Source organism: Lepeophtheirus salmonis, chromosome 2 (genome assembly GCF_016086655.4).
Source record: "Lepeophtheirus salmonis chromosome 2, UVic_Lsal_1.4, whole genome shotgun sequence".
In the NCBI taxonomy this organism is placed as follows: Eukaryota; Metazoa; Arthropoda; class Copepoda; order Siphonostomatoida; family Caligidae; genus Lepeophtheirus; species Lepeophtheirus salmonis.
The window spans coordinates 22,248,806-22,265,551 of NC_052132.2; the positions used below are offsets into that span (position 1 = coordinate 22,248,806).

A 16,746-nucleotide genomic window follows, 5' to 3' on the forward strand; every position below is an offset into this window, starting at 1 on the left:
ATTTGGACATTTATAAAAATATGAAAAATCTTTAAGCTCAAGACACAATTTTAAACTTGAAATAAAAATCTTTATTACTTGTTTATATTAGTACACTCGAACAAAATATTGGAATGTCATCATTGATTGATTACAAAACAAACATGTTCTCTCTTTTGATGTTCTACCATATATGTAAACCTCCTAAAATTAATAAGTGGGAACTTATATAGGATATTTATAAGAGACCAAGATATCATTTAGCTTCTTACGGTTAGTACTAAAAATTATGACATATTTCGTCAATCTTCTTGCATAAAATACCAAAATTAGATGTCTGTTTCAAGTATTTATTTCATGTACATCTGATTTGTGATGGAATTGATTTTAAATTTGTGTATTCTACGTCAAGTCAAGTTCGTATTTGGACAAACCACCTATGTTGGAGCTCGGTTGAGTTCAAGTTGTTTCATATTTAGGGTCGTGCACTACAATTGGAACAAACTTTGATATCATCCAGATTCCATATGAGTCCAAGACATAAGATTTTTTCCTCATCATACAGGAGATTAGGATGTACTAATGCTAAAAAATAGAAGCATTGATGTAAGATTTTTCTTTATGAAATAAAATAGTTACATTGTGGAAGAATTGCGACACATGGAAATCCGATTATTACGCTATTACCCTTTATGCTATTAAAAAGAACCAAAAAATCGTCACAATTCATTTGTTCAGGATCTGGTTGACTTCAAAGTTTGTTCTCATTGTAGAGCACGACCCTGTATTATGTACAATAATCCATACTATACATAGACATCTTGTACTTCCCCAAGAGAGTACAATTATAAAAAAGTGTGGTCATTCATTCTACTGGATGGGGGATTTATAATCCGGAACAAGTTTAGACTTCGACATTTTAGTTAGTCTGAGATCTTTTTTCATGAAAATGTTCACACCTGATTGAGATTTTATAAGAAAAAATACAAAATCCTTGAGATATCCACAATTACGAACGCCGTGCGGATATAATTGTGAAAGACACAAATAACTCCATTTATTTTTTAATTATTACACTTTATTTTCTAAGCAATAGCAAGGAAAAAATTTTGACGTTGCGACAGCATTCTAGAGAAAATTTTAGTTGACCAAAACAATTGAAAAATATAGTATTTCCCAATATGAGGTCTAACATTTTTATTCAAAATAAAGGCATAAATTGCATCTCATTGGTCATTACATCACATCATTACTACACGCATATATAATATTTAAATAAGATAAATGGTATATACATTATTAAAAGGACTACGCGCCGTCCTAACAAAAAGAAACGTACCTAAATAAGTAAAAGAGAATATACATAATTATTCATAATAAATACACAGATATAGTAGGGTACATAAGACGACAAAGGCAGTGGGGTTACTTTTTGGCCAAATGAAAATTTATATATAAAAAGAAGGAAATAATTATTTTTTTAAATTCAAAATGGTATAATAAACTATATTCTTTTAATTTGCCACCCTAGATTTTTGACTGGCCCCCTAAGTTGAAATCTCACATACAAAAGAAGCATCCGTAACACCTAAGGCATTTTTTTCTATCATTTAATGGTCTGAAATGAAGTCAAATGGTTATTTTTCTATCATCAAATTTTTATAAATAAATATAAAATTAAAAATATATAACGAATTTATTAAAGCAGACCCTATTTGACAGTCATTCTTGAATTTTCTGCTGATTTATTCAAGATGATTCAAATCTTATTAGTTTTTTTCGATAGGTTTGGCTATTTTTCGCTGTTTCTGCCGATTTATTCAAGATGATTCAAATCTTATTAGTTTTTTTCGATAGGTTTGGCTATTTTTCGCTGATTATTTAAAGATGAATTATCTTTCACCGTTCTCTTTTTTTCAAGTCTAATTTGGTCATTTTTTGTTTGAACAAAATTACGCACGAAAATATTGAACATTTTTGCTGAGATGACAGTAGCTTTTTCCTTGAAGACATTATGACCAAAATTACATTCTTGTAGTATAATTGCATCAGTGATTTCTTCATTTTCCATCTGCACCGCTACTGCAGATGCAAACAAAGATTGTGGATTCTCAGAATTGATTAAGATATTGTAAAGGATTTGGTGGCTCATAACAGTATGATAAAAATTATTAATAAATATTACAATTAGATATAAAGAATGTGAAGGAGATTTCAGTCCACCTCGATTGTAAATATTCAAATATTCCGACTGAGAATTTTTATCAACAAAATCGAACAAATCTGATTCTTTGGCTTGACAAGATAGTAAATTTTTTGCAGTCCTCACAGTTAATTGTATTAGAAAGCGAATAACAAATGAATCCGGCAATAAAGAATAAAATATATTTTTCAGATTCGTCTTCGATTGTACCACGTCATCCAAATATCAAGAAAAACAGCAATATCTTCCATACATTTTGACTCATCTATCTTTATTGCCTCTTCCAATGTTTGTTTAAGGTCTCGAATCAACAACGAAGTGTACTTCACAATGGCCCTAAGTCTGATTGCCTTTTCTGATTGAAGTAACTGTCGGATTGTAATATAGTAATTGCAGCCACTCATGCTTCTATATTGGTCAAATCTCTTCTCAATTCAATCACTCAGGAATTTCCAGACAAAACAAATTCAAGCCCCTTTTTCTCTAGTAAGTAGAAATCAGCAGCATCCAAAGATGAGGAAGTTTGATAGATTGCCTCAAATGTTCATTTAGTCGAAGATATTTTTAATTTTTTTTTTCTTGGACTCCCCAAACCAGAATTGAATCCATTATACAAATTTTCTGAGAAATTTGAGCTGTTCACAGTCTGTTGATGTGAAAGCCTCTCGAGTCCAGTCTTTGTGGCGTTTTCCAGATCTGGAGCTCCTAACATTTATAATATTCCACCACTTACTTATGATTTTTAAGAAATTAAGAGTAGATTTAAATTCATGATGGCATTTTTCATAATAATACTGCATGCCACTTATTGTACTGTCATGAAATATGATGTCACAAAGTTTCGCATTTGTTTTTTCATTTAATGTTGAATTGAGGGCTTTTTCATTCAAACGATGTGCCATCCTCGGATTATTTAGAGAATTGATCCGATACAGTTCCAAAATATGAATCCAATTGGGAGAACCGATTTGTTCACCATCGAAATCTGGACATTCAAAAATTGTTTCTTTTTCCAATTGTTTCTTATACATTAATAAATATGAGATCCATCAAACATAGGGGAAAATGGGTTTTCTGGATCAACTGGATTTGAAATGGACTGTTAGAACTCTCCTTGGCACAAGTCTTGCTTAATAGCCCGTCTATTCGAAGCGTGATTGTCTGCTCCACAACCGATCTCTTCATATCCCAATTTGGCGACTTCTTTAGTTAAAAAGTTCAAATCTTTGGTAATATCAGAATGACTCTGCATGAGATAGTTTTATTTGAATTGTATCCTCATATGATCAACTAACACTAAAAAAAGCATGAACACACTACAGGTATTGTCACTTTGTCATTTTGTGAAATTGTACTTGCTTTGCAGTATTGCAGTATAAACTTCATCCGTTATGAGCATACACATTTTTTCTCTACTAGATAGAGTCAATTCTTTTGGATAGGTAAGCTCTTGTAACTTCCGTGAAACCTGTAGAAACATCTATTGTTTTGTCGTTTTACTGATGTGATTAGGACGTGGTAACGTGAACAAATTTTCCTTTTGAAGAAATCTATACGCAGCAGAACTTGTAGTTTTAAAGGAAGTTACAATAGATCATGTCCTTGATGTGTACTGTTTTTTTAGATAAAGCGTAAAGGATTTGTTCACATGCGAAGTTTACTTTTTTCTTCTCAATAATTACCATGCTGCAAATATCAGCCTTCTCCAGCAAAATTTGAGCAGATGTCATCAAATCATTTTGGTTGAGATATATATATATTTTTCTTTTTTCTTTTGAGGAAAATAATTAAGTCCCTGACATCATTAATGGAATTTACTTTTGTAAAATTAGGGCTGGTGATGTAACACTTCAAGAGAGAGAGTAAGAGATCTTTACACCATTATAAAAAGCTCCATATTGCAAGTCTTTCTTAATAAGTAAGCAACTCAAGACTTGTGGCCCTTTATCATTATTGTTGGAGATCTTGAATATGATGATTTTTTCTGAGCATTTTCTCATCAGAACGTTAAATCCATCGACAAGTTCTGTCTCATCTATAATTAACATAAAAATAGCATACTAAACACTTTTTTCATTAAAATGGATCTCACCTAATTTCTTTTTAAGGTCAAAAAGGGAGTCACATTTGGCATCATCAAAATAACTCTCCCCCTGAAGCTCATGCATGAGTTGAAGAGTTTCATTCCTATTTTGAGATAGACTATTTATTCCTCGAGTTGCAGGAAGAGGTTAGTTGAGGTAGAAAGGTGCATTTTGTAATACATTAGGAATTGACTCTTTTTTCAATCTCCGCCGTTGAAATACTTGAGACTCCCTTTTCTTCTTCCTCCGAGTCAACGAATCGCAACTCTCGGTGATGAAACAATTTGAATGGAATTGAAGTGAGCAAATTGACGGCTACTTTTTTAAATTAGATGGATATTTCTAATTTTTTCTCACTTTATCGATTGCTTTAATCCAATTTTTTCTCACATTGGGATCATGAGGAAATCTGTAATGAAGGCGTTGATACTTAAAATAAATGATAATTTTCAGTAGTTTGTTCCCTGTGAAAATTTAGACCTTCTGGTTTTTCATATTTGGGGTTGCCTGAAGTGCAAGAAGGGACAATACAGCGAGCAGGCATTGTTTAAGGATCACAGGGAGGAAGCCGATTCACAAATATAACTCTTAAAGCTGCAGTAAACAATAAGAGGAGAAAAAAAAGATAAAATGAGGGAAAATAAATTTCTATGGTTACGTACATGTATGCCAGCTCATGTACGCCTCACGCGAGAGAAAAGAAAATTGCTTAGTCCTTTTATTCATGAAGTCCTAGGGTATATATGTAGAAGTCCGACTTGTTTAGATGATATTAAATATTCATCGTAGCACCTTGTATCCTTTTTATTTTCGTATAAAGGAATGATCATTTTTACTCCGTTAAAATAAAGATATTTAAATCTTAACGTTGGTAACCCCGAGGTGATATCCTGCCTCCTAAAAAATCTCATTTTGATGGTCAAGACCATGCGTACAATGTCACTCAGATCGAAAAAAAGTACGTAGCAGAAGAGGTCAGCAACTTAACTCTTGCCGCAGCAGAACTACGTCTTCCAAAATTATCGGCGATGGATCCGGAAAATTGGTTTCCAAGAATTGAGCTGGATTTTTTGATGAGGAAGATCAATGAAGATCAGACCAAATATTGTTTAATGGCTTCAGCATTACCTGGTGAAGTTTTTAGGTTTATTCCTATTAAAAAAAGAAGGACTCATGTATGATTGTGCAAAAAAGGCAATTTTACAGAAATATGGTCTCTCACCTTCAGATAGAATTTAAAATTTTTTGATATGCCGTACGATTCATCGGGATTTTCGCCTGGGGGAAGTTATAGATGAAGTTGAGTGTCTCATTGATGAGGAATACATCCATGGTTTGCGTCATCATTTACTACGGGAGGCCCTCATCAGAAATGTGCCTAAAGACCAGCAAGGGTACTTGAGAGTACAGTCCCATTCAGTTGAAGCAAATGTGTGGTGCGGGAAAAATAACTTAGCAATTCACATATTTCCACTGTTGAAGACTCGTCCGCTTCGCCTCCTATCAATCATGTTCTAAAAAAACCTCTTCATAGCAAGTCCAAGTTTACTAAATCTAAGGAGAAAAAAGATATCTGCTATTATCATTCTAAATTTGGAATGAACACAACTACCTGTTCAGGAGCTAGTTGCCATTTTTTTGTACTTGTTTCAAAAAACTAAATTGCCCTCGGTTGCACGGGACCGAGGTTGTAAATAAATCATCAAACTTATTTTTCATCAAAGACAATTCAAATTTGATTAACTTTCTGGTAGATACAGGAGCGCAAGTGTCTGTTATTCCATTAAAAAAATGTGAAAGTCTTGTTTGAGAAAAACTCTCCCCTATTATTGGATATGAAGGAGCCATTGTCGATGTTATTGGTACAACAACTTTGACTCTAAATCTAGAAAATGTAGGAGATTTCCAATGGAAATTTATTGTGGTACAAAGTGGTTGTCCAATTTTGAATGCAGATTTTTTATATAATTTCAGATTTGGAATTAATATTTTCAATAAAAGTAATTCCAAGATTAACCGTGCTTCATTTCAGAACTATCGAAGATTCAAGAAATCAAATTAAAAATATAATGATGTCTTTGATAATAAAAGTTTCATTGAAACTCATCCAGCTCACGGAGTTGAACACCATATCGAGACGAAAGCAAAGCAAGGAGGACCTCCTTGCTTTGCAAAATCGCGCAAGTTAGATGGTTAGAAGTCAAATTTTGTACGAGACGAAATCAACAATTTGTTGAAGAAAGGAATCCTACGATCGTCTTCTGCTAATTTTTCTTCCGCTATTCACCTCGTTCCAAAGCCCAAAGGAAGCTGGCGAATGTGCGGTGACTATTGTCAATTAAATAGGATGACGGACATTGATCGTTATCCCCTACCAAATCTAAGAGATTTGGTGGCTAATCTAAAAAGTATGACTGTTTTTTAGTAAAATGGATTTACACAGAGAGTATAACCAAATACCTATGAATAGCACTTCTATAAATAAAACTGCAATCATTACGCCATTTGGTTTTTATGAATATTTGAGGATACCTTTTTGTCTTAAAAATGCTACTCAGACATTTCAGAGACTCATCGATTCAATTCTACGAGGAATTCCAAATGTGTTTGTGTACCTTGATGATATCCTTGTCGCTTCGGAGTCGATGGATGAGTATTGGAAAACGTTGAACTTGGTTTTATCCAGACTTAAAACAGCTGGTATGATCCTCTCCCTGAAAAATGTGAATTTTTCATGAAATCGTTAGACTTACTTAGACATTCTATTTCATCGAAAGGTTTTAGGCCTCTAGAATGTAAGGTAAAGGCAATCAAAAAGTACCAACTCCAAAATCAAAAGATGAACTGCATAGCACTCTCAGTTCATCGAAAGATTGTCTCAATGGACAGTTCATTTGTATTCCCTCTTAAAGAAGAAGGTAACGTTTAATTGGAATACAGAACATGAACACGCCTTTCAACGACACAACAGAAATATTCTACGTTTGATAGGGAATTATTAAGTGATAAAGAAATCATCAAACATTTTCTATGGGCTTTGGATGGACAAGTTTTTAAAGTTTTCACGGGCCTTTAGTCACCTTCAGTCACTGCAATTGACATTCTCAATCCCTCTTGGACACCAAGACAGTTCAGTACTTTTGCATTAATAGCAGAATTCAATTGTGATATCGAACACGTTTCGGGAAAATTAAATCATACTGCAGACATTCTTTCTAGAAGTATAAATAACATCACAATATGCCCAACCTTCATTGAATATATAATTTAGGATCAAAAGAAACAGGATTCTAGTTTACGTAAGTTTAAAATAAAACTTCTTTTAAATACATTGCAGGAACCCTACTTGACAGTTTAGGCAATGCTGACGCATTCCGTGTGGCTGTGTCATCTCCAGAATTGCGTCAAAGAATAGTGCATTCTGTACAGAAGGGCAATCATCCGGGATTCAAAGAAACGTTAAGGAGGGCTTCATTTTTTTAAGCTTGGCCTAATTTGCGAGCAGACATCAGAAACTTTACTAGAGAGTGTATAGCGTGGCATAAAACCAAACTTTTCAGGAAATCGAAACCAACGTTGTCTTTCGGTCCTCCATCTGAAAGACTTTTCTTTATTCACATAGACATAATTGGTCCATTCCCACTAATTCAGGGATATTGGTATGTCCTAACTATTATGGATCGTTTCACAAGGTGGCCAGAAGTGATACCTATCACAGATATAACCTCCAATAATTTTTTAAGTGGTTTGATTTCGAGGTTTGAGTTCCAGAAACCATTGTTTCTGACCGAGGAACGCAGTGGATCAGTGTTTGCAGGACACTTGGGATTGCCAGCAAAAACACATCCTCGTATAATCCAGAGTCCAACGGACTCATAAAACTCATGATCCACAGATCATTTAAGACCGGGCTAGTTACACGAATGCTGGAAGAAAAATCAATGTACTACCTGTAGTTTTATGGGGATTGAGGAACTCAGTACCAATAGACTCGGGTTCTAAATATTCACCTTTTCAATTACTCACAGGCCGCTCAGGATCCATGGCCTTTAATTTCTTTAACGCGTCCACCTATACTTCTGGCAACCTCGACGCCGAAAGTTTCTTTAAAACAATGGAGAAAATAACACACGTTCCTCCGAGACACTTTAATAAAGGACCCATTAACAAACAATTAAAAAAAACTGAATTCGTTTTTGTTAAAAATAAACCTATAAAAGAGTCTCATTTTCCAACTTTCTTGGGCCCGTTTAAGGTGATTGAGAGGCACGATCGTTACTATAAATTGGACTTTAGATCAAGAACTGACAATGTCTCGATGGATAGACATCGACCTGCATTTGGAGTTCCAAGTATCCTTCCAGCGTCTCAGACTATAAGATGCACAAGATCTACAACTGGAAAATGATGTATTTGTTTATTTATTAATGTTTTTATTATGCTTTTTATTGTGTATTACTAACTAGACGATCTCTTTACTCACTCTGTCGTCTAGGGGGAGTAGTGTAGCAGTTCGACTTGTTTAGATGATATTAAATATTCCTCATAGTACCTTGTATCCTTTTTTCTTTTAATTTTCGTATAGAGGAATGATCATTTTTACCCTGTTAAAATAAAGATATTTAAATCTTAACATATATATATATCTACTATAATATAATATTTTAGTTGTATGGATGTCACGCGGATTAGCAAGTTATACGAATAAACAAAGGAATTATAAAGAGGATTAGCGAGTTTCTCTTAGTATGCATTAATAAAATCTATGATATGGCCATGGGTACATCCTAGTATAAATACTATTATAATGCCATGTTAAACATGCCGAGTTGTGAGGCCTATAATTGTACCCCCAATTTAACATGACATAGGTTGTAAGTAAAATAATTAGACCTTTAAATCTATTAATGATCCTATACTTGATTTATCTCCTGAATCAAACCATATATTCACATAAATTATATCTATTTCAAAATGTTATGCAGGCATAGAAGTACATCATTTGGGAAAACGTGAAAGTGAGAGAAGTCAGAAAAGTGCGAAATTATTTATTCTTGAATTAAATTATGGTCAGAATAATCTCCCAATACATCATTAATATTGAAAGGCTTTATAAAATTAAATTTAAGTATAAAAATTGGAATAAAATATTGATATACTACATAAAATAATCAGTTCAAAAATACTTCATTTACCTATTGACATCTCTAAATTTATATAATTAGGGTAATATATTAAAATTATTACAATAAACATTTAAAAAAATAAAGGTATTTTGAAGCGCCCTCTATGTTTTATCAAATGTAACTATTACAATTCGAATGTTTTTGCCAACTATTTCTACTTCTTTGATGGCGTTAACCACTTTTTCACATCATTGCTCTATATATTTTATCTCTGTGGTCTTGTTTATTAATAAATTTACACTTTTATGTTCTCTCTTCAAGAATGAGATAATAATGATAACTAGAGTTGTAAATCCTAACCCTCGTTTTTCCTTGTTTTTGTGTTATTGGAGACCTTACGTTCAAAGAATTATTATTATAATTATGAGTGTGTCAGTTCATGACGGAGAGTAATGCCCAAGATTTGTTTGGAGTTATAAATGTAATTCCTTGTTGGGCTATGAGTAGAATGAGGGGAATTGACAAATTTATCAAGTCTTTATTCTGTCGATGTTTTTTTTTCCTCACCAGCGAGTTTTTTATTTAAAGAATATTTGCGTTCATATAAAAAAACCATTAAAAAAATTCTAGTTTAAAATTAATATTCTTGAATGTAACTTCATTATTCATAACAAAAATTAAGTAAAATTCTCATTGAAAAATATAAACACAAAAGCAATCAAAACTTCAATAATACAACATAAATAATACAGAATAGCATAAAACACTCTCTAAAGGAAAACATCATTCACTAATGTGCTTTCGATATTGACGAATAATTAACTGAAGAGTCTTTTCATGTCGTACGAAAATCTGTGGGAAGTATTTTATTATATTGGATGCATAATTCCACGTTGCCTCATCAGAGGTTGGTATTTTTAAAGAAAATGTAGCGTACCTTGCAGCAGCAGCTAAAAGTATAGATCTACTATCATTAAGACTAACAACCCGGTATACAGAAATGTTCTGTGCTATGAATGACTTATAACTATAATATAGCTAATAGTCATACATAAATTATTTTTTGACTTCGAGATGGTCATAAAAGATATATGCATACATAGCGTTCAACAATATTTGAGTCCTGATTTGAACTCATTCAGTGAAACAACTTTAAATTTGAAACTGCTGAATCCATTTACAAATAGAATGTTGGTAAAAAAAAGTCATTTTCGAATAGTTACAGAGGTAAAAAAAATTCCTTTAAAAAAATGAAATCTTAGAAACATAACTTTTTCATCAAAATACAACAAAAGATCAGCACAAAAATAGGATACCCTAATACATACGCAAAAATAAACATGAATAAGTTGACCTTTAAGTGAAATTTGACTTGTTAATATTACCTAAAAACTATATTTTATTCGTTTTTAAATATTATATAACTATTCTATTTCAATCCTACTTTTCAAATGCCAGATCATATTTTAAGCACCCTAGAAAAAATAATTTTTAATTTCCAGCCAAACCCAGAAAAAAATGTTTCAACTATAAATGAGTATTTTTTTAAATCTATTTTTAAAGTAACAAGAAGAAACTCGTAAATGTCGTAACCATTAAAACCTTTTTATGGTTAAAACAATAGCTTTATAACATTCTAAGTTTATAAAGAACAGTATTAAGACCATATATAAAGATTGAAGGTCACGAAACAGGTCGTCTTAATTTTTATTTTAGCGTGTGTACTAGGGTGTCCAATTTTTAGGGTCACCTTTTAATCAATCTTCTGTTGTATTTTAATGTAAAAATTATGTTTTTTAAGTTTCAGTCTTCTATGTGCGTTTTTTGAGCTCTTCAATTATTTAAAAATGATTTTTTTAACGACATTTTCTATTTGTAAATGGATTTAGACATTTCAATTTTAAAGTTATGTTGTTGAATTTCAAAAAGTTTCATAAAATTCCTTTTCTCTAGTGATGGATAAAAGTATAATCCCTACTTTTATTTGAAGAAAAACAAACAATAGCCCAACGAAGTACTTCGGATACTCAAACGATCAGAACCACTCTACTTTCTTCTAAATCAAATCAAATAAACATAAGAGCTCAGTTCTAAATTTTATTGTAAGTGGCTAAGTAATATAAAGTAGTGTTATGTAACCATTAACAAATGAATACGATTCTTTCATCAAAATACTACCAGGATATTTAGTCACTAGAAAATTAGGACGGAAATTGAATTTCCTAATTTTTCTAAATTAATACCCCCCCCCCCCTCCCCCACTAATATCAGATTAATTCATTGATAAATATGGAGTGAAACTTGTGATATTTTCCTTCATTTTCCTTCATCTCATATATGCTCACAGCTAATATAATAAGACTTTATGACAGGGTTACCATGTTAATATTCGTTTTTTTTATGTACCGAAAATGCTTATATTTTAAAAGCCAAATGATACCAGCATTAGAAAATATTTTTCATTTAACTAAATATAAAAAATATCACACGCAGTAAAGTCCTATTTTATGAAACTCTATCTTTTGTGTATAAACAACTGTTTATCTGAATAAAAAGAGATATATAAAAAGAACATTCATGTTGTGACGTTCTGACTTCAAAAGCTTCAAGAGAGGAGGGAATGGAATTTTGTGGGGAAAAAAAGACTTGTAAGGTTACTTATTATGAGAAAGTGCTCATCCACAACACACAACAATAGCACATATGTATGAATTTCTTTTTTAGAAGAAGAAATTTACTCTTAGAAAACACGAAAGAAAGAAAGCTCCAAAACAAAACTACAGTTGTGGGCTCCAACTTTTAATATTAAAGCTTTTCGTTGAAAAATTTAATTAAAAAGTATAGTATACACTCGTATATAAAAGGGTTGTTTGAAAAGTCCGTACAAAGTCCGAGAGATTGCACTACTGGCGCGTATATCGAGGTTATGTTTAGTTAGTAGCCTCTCTTGGAAGAACACACCAATTTTCTGTCTATTTCTTTCTCTCGATACGCGCCAGTAGTGCCATCTCTCGGACTTTGCACGGACTTCTCAAACTTATTCATATTCCGACATATTAAAGCATAAAAAATTAGTTACAAAACAAATCAAACCTAAGCTCTTTAGCTTACGTAGAAGTGGAGAAAATGACACTTGAATGTGATCTACGAATTTCCATTCCCTCATTCCTTGACGCTGGGCGTCTCCTGGACCGCCGTCAGCAAGTCCGTAACGTTGGAAAGGAAGAAGGGCTCTGTCAAAAAGGCCAAACTGTACCCAGACGAGTTTATAAAAACAACCCAGGAAAATCTCTTCAAGTCCATGAGGGCCCATACAAGAAACCTCAGGGTTTCACACCAGACTGTCCAGAAACCTATAACCAAAGTAGGCGGAATATATATACCGGTAGTTGCATAAATACGCGGACTAATTTTTAAAGGCTTATATCTCGAGGTTCCATGACCGGAAATAAAAATTCCAGCACAAGTAACTCGGTTAATCTTTTGGCTTTGTTTTTGTTTTTCTTACTCCCATCAAACAAAGTCGTTTACAATGAATGACGAGGCCAAACGTCATATGTTTACCACTCTCCTCCGCGCCGGTAGGTCTGTCAAGGAGATAATCAAGGACACTGGACTATCCAGGACTACTGTGTTCAAGGTCCAGAAGCTTGTCAAGGAAGGAAAAGATCTGAAGGAGGGTGTTCGGTCCAGCAGACCACGGAAAATCAATGTGGATGAGGTGAAGGAGGCCTTTGCAAAAACATTTGGCCACCTCAATCACCTGATTTGAAGCCCCTTGACTACAGTGTGTTGTGGCAAATTGAGAAGAAGGCCTGTGCTACCCGCCACCAGAATTTGGACTCATTGAAGGCCAGCGTCAATGAGCAATGGGTAGCTATGGAAGACCATTATATCATCAATGTGTGCAAGGTCTTCTGCTGGCGCTTGGAGGGTGTCATAGCAGCTGATGGCGGTTATATTCAGTAATTATATTAAATTTTATACCAGAATAAATTCTCGACTATATACTTCTAAAAAAAACACGTCATATTTAAAGCATGTGACTAATAAAATTAATTATATTCAATATTAGTAAGGCAAACTATATTCTTTATTAGAGGGAGATGTTGCACACAAGGTATATTAATAAATAATGAAGGAAAAAGGAGTAAAGAAAAAAAGAAAAAGCTACCAATTCTTTTCGTTTTCTAATCTCAAAACAATAATTTATTTGACCAAACTGCCCATCTTTATGTATATATTTAAAAGTAGAAGTTCAAACATATAATCCAATAAGTAGTTTACTCACCAAAGAGGAAGAATGACAAACTTTTAAAAAGTACGCATTGATGGATGTTGAAGAGAAAAAAAAAACTTACTTCATCAGAACTATTTCTCTTAAAAGTGTTTATATACTCAATATTCTTTTTTTTTCAACAGTATGTTTGAAAAAAAAATCAAAAATCCACTTGGAGATTTTTTTTTTCAAAAAATTTAAAAGCTTGCAAAAGGATTTGATAATTTATCTTTTATACATCAACAATTTTCTCAATCTAAGTATATTTACTTGTAACGGGTTGTTTCATTTGGATACAAGGATGGAGTTAATTTGTTACATGTTCGAATATGAGATCCTTAAAGTCTCAAAATGTGTCTTTTAGACCGACTAAACAAAATAAATGTATTTTTATTATAAAATGATGCATTTTTTATTGTTGAACTCATCGTTACCCTCGGCCTCAAATGACTTCGGAGGTCATTTTTATGTATATAAATATGACTTTTACAAATTATTTATGATTATAAAACGATTATGTTACAAAGTTTTGGACTTATATTTTAAAATTTGCTTATATAAGTAATTTTCAAAGTCATAAAAATACCACCTTAAAGTCAAACAAATTTGCACTTTTTTGTGTCTCTGAGTAAACAATATGCGTACATGCAAATTTTGGCATTTAACAGTTGAGCTGGATGGCTGTGATAGGCTAAAAAACTACAATTCATGTGACTACACTTATTGCTTTTTTAGGAACGTAGTCAAGGAATTCACAAAAAAAATTATGAAACATTATTAATAGACATTTTTTTATACTCAATTTATTATTTTTAACAAAAAACTGTACTATACAAATGATACCAAAAGAAAAACAAATTTTTTTTTTTTAAATGGTAAAATTTCAAAACTTTAGGGGCGCTAAGCTACTTATAAATATTTTCAAAATGGTTCAAATTAAGCCAATTATATCTATAGAGTAAAAAAAACGTTTTGAGACCTAAAGAACTTCATACTACGAACATTAAAAAAAAGCTTTACCCTAGCATGGTCGTTCAATATCAACAAACAAATTGAGTACTTTAAGTAATCCATTATAGAACATCTTATATTTTTTCAAACAAAACTCATACATAATAGGTTGGGTAATAAGTAATTTCGTATTTTCGTTTTATTTCAATTATTTATTAGAAGTGATGCAATCATCCGATTCAAGCTAAGTATGCCCCTTCTGTTCCATGACTTGTTGCCAACGAGAATCCAACTTCATAATGCCCTTCATGTAGAAACCCTTGTCCTTATTGGCAAAAAATTGGACAACCAATTTTCACAGGCCTCAAGCCAAATTTGTACCCCAAGGCGTGCTGGCCATAGGTGATACTCAACTTGTGAAAATAGCCTCCAAACGGTTTAATTTGAACCATAAGGTACATTAACAAAACCTTTCTTTAATGTATGGACATGATAAAAAACCAAGACTGACAAAAAAAATTGGCCGGAAACTTGAGGTCAAATCCCATAAACTGTACTCCGAAAAACTGTAAAATTACATTCTTTCACCCCATTAGGTACATGGACAAAACTTGTATCAATGAATAGAACTATCTCAGGACATAATAAAAAACCAATTGGAAAGATTTGTATGAAAATCAATCAGTAGGATAAAATGATAAATTACTTTCTATTATTTCAATTGTTTGAAAACATTTTTTTGATTCGTGAAGTGGAAATTGTTCTTCTTATCACTTCATTTTAAAGTTAAATTCAAAACAATTTAGCTAATTTTTTAGTCAAAAATAGCTCTTGGTAGTTATGGTCATACGTATATAATTAATTACAAAGGGGAATGACGTCACACCTCAGTTGTAATGATCGTATCTCACCCTTCCTTATTCATATAAATAAAGAGGTATTTCAAATGATATTTGATGTTTCAAATATCATTTTCTCTCAAATTCTTTTCTTTTTTTCATCACAAACTGCTTTTATGTTGACATTTATACTTAATACTTTATCAACTTAGAACTAAAGTATTCGAACCTAGAATCGCAAAAGATGGACTCTTGCTTGTCTTATTAGTTATTGCTTAATGTATCACATTCATCTTCCTGCGCATGGGTTATGGGCTTTTATCTAATATTTGGAATAATATCTGCAATAGAGGTGGATTCAGTTCAGGTCCGAGCCCGAAAGCCCACCATATTAATCTTATTTTGCCAAGCCTAAAAAGCATGTGGACCGAACCTTCCAAACCGACATTTATTTCTAATGTAAAATAATGCCTTTACAACTAATCAATGACGTCTTTTTCGATATAACTAAGAGCTAAGACATTCAAATTGCTGTTATTATTAACATCATCTTGTCATAAGAGTGCTAGCTTTTTTTAATATAATTTATGCCTATTATAAATACCAAATTTCGTATTTTCCACTATATTTCAATGGTTTGTCCGAAGTTTTATAATAATCCAATTTAAGCTAAGTATGCGCCATTCTGTTTGATAACTTTTTACCAACGAGAAACCAACTTCAAAATGTCCTTTCTGGCAGAAGCCCTTGTCCTTATTGAAAAAAAACTCGCACAGCAGGCATCTATTGAGGGCAAATTTGTACTCTCAAGAGAGTTGGTCATAGATAGTAAAAGGTAGTAGTGACTTGGTACAAGGTCCAAGCTGTAAAATAGATGCATAAGAACTTTCCATCGTAGCTCCCAGAGCTTCTGACACCTCATCAAAGATTTGTGCGGCATGGTGTAGTATAGATGAAACATGATTCTTCTCCTATTTACCTTTGCTGGCTGTTTCTGTTCGATGGCCAGCTTGAAACGGTTGAATTGTTTACATTAAAGGGAAGAGTTGAGCGTTTGGCCATAGAGAGAAGCTCATAATTGATAATTCTCTGCCAATCCTTTCAAAAACACATCATAACCAAGGAATAAGTTACACCTTCCAAAAAGATAGTTCCCAGGGCGTAAAGGCCAAAAAAGTGCAGGATGTATTGCCTACAAATTTTCCTCACCTTTGTAGCCCAGATTTTTGTCCTGCAAACATCCTGGACCTGAACCCATGCAATTTTTAACCATGTGGGAGGGTCG

General features: G+C 32.7%; 2 long non-coding RNA genes across 2 annotated transcripts; one reads left to right on the top strand and one right to left on the bottom strand.

The window, feature by feature from the left end:
• Positions 1–1,035: 1,035 nt before the first annotated feature.
• LOC139904784 (uncharacterized) lies at positions 1,036–2,923 on the top strand. Its single transcript, XR_011778986.1, has 2 exons — positions 1,036–1,765; positions 1,837–2,923. It is a non-coding gene; the product is annotated as an uncharacterized lncRNA (long non-coding RNA).
• A 518-nt stretch (positions 2,924–3,441) lies between these two features.
• Positions 3,442–8,692, bottom strand: LOC121132632 (uncharacterized). The gene is made up of 10 exons (XR_011778985.1): positions 8,478–8,692; positions 8,277–8,412; positions 7,613–8,192; positions 7,347–7,481; positions 6,727–6,980; positions 5,879–6,667; positions 5,489–5,820; positions 4,929–5,418; positions 4,275–4,860; positions 3,442–4,217 (listed from the first exon to the last, which is right to left on the bottom strand). It is a non-coding gene; the product is annotated as an uncharacterized lncRNA (long non-coding RNA).
• Positions 8,693–16,746: the final 8,054 nt, after the last annotated feature.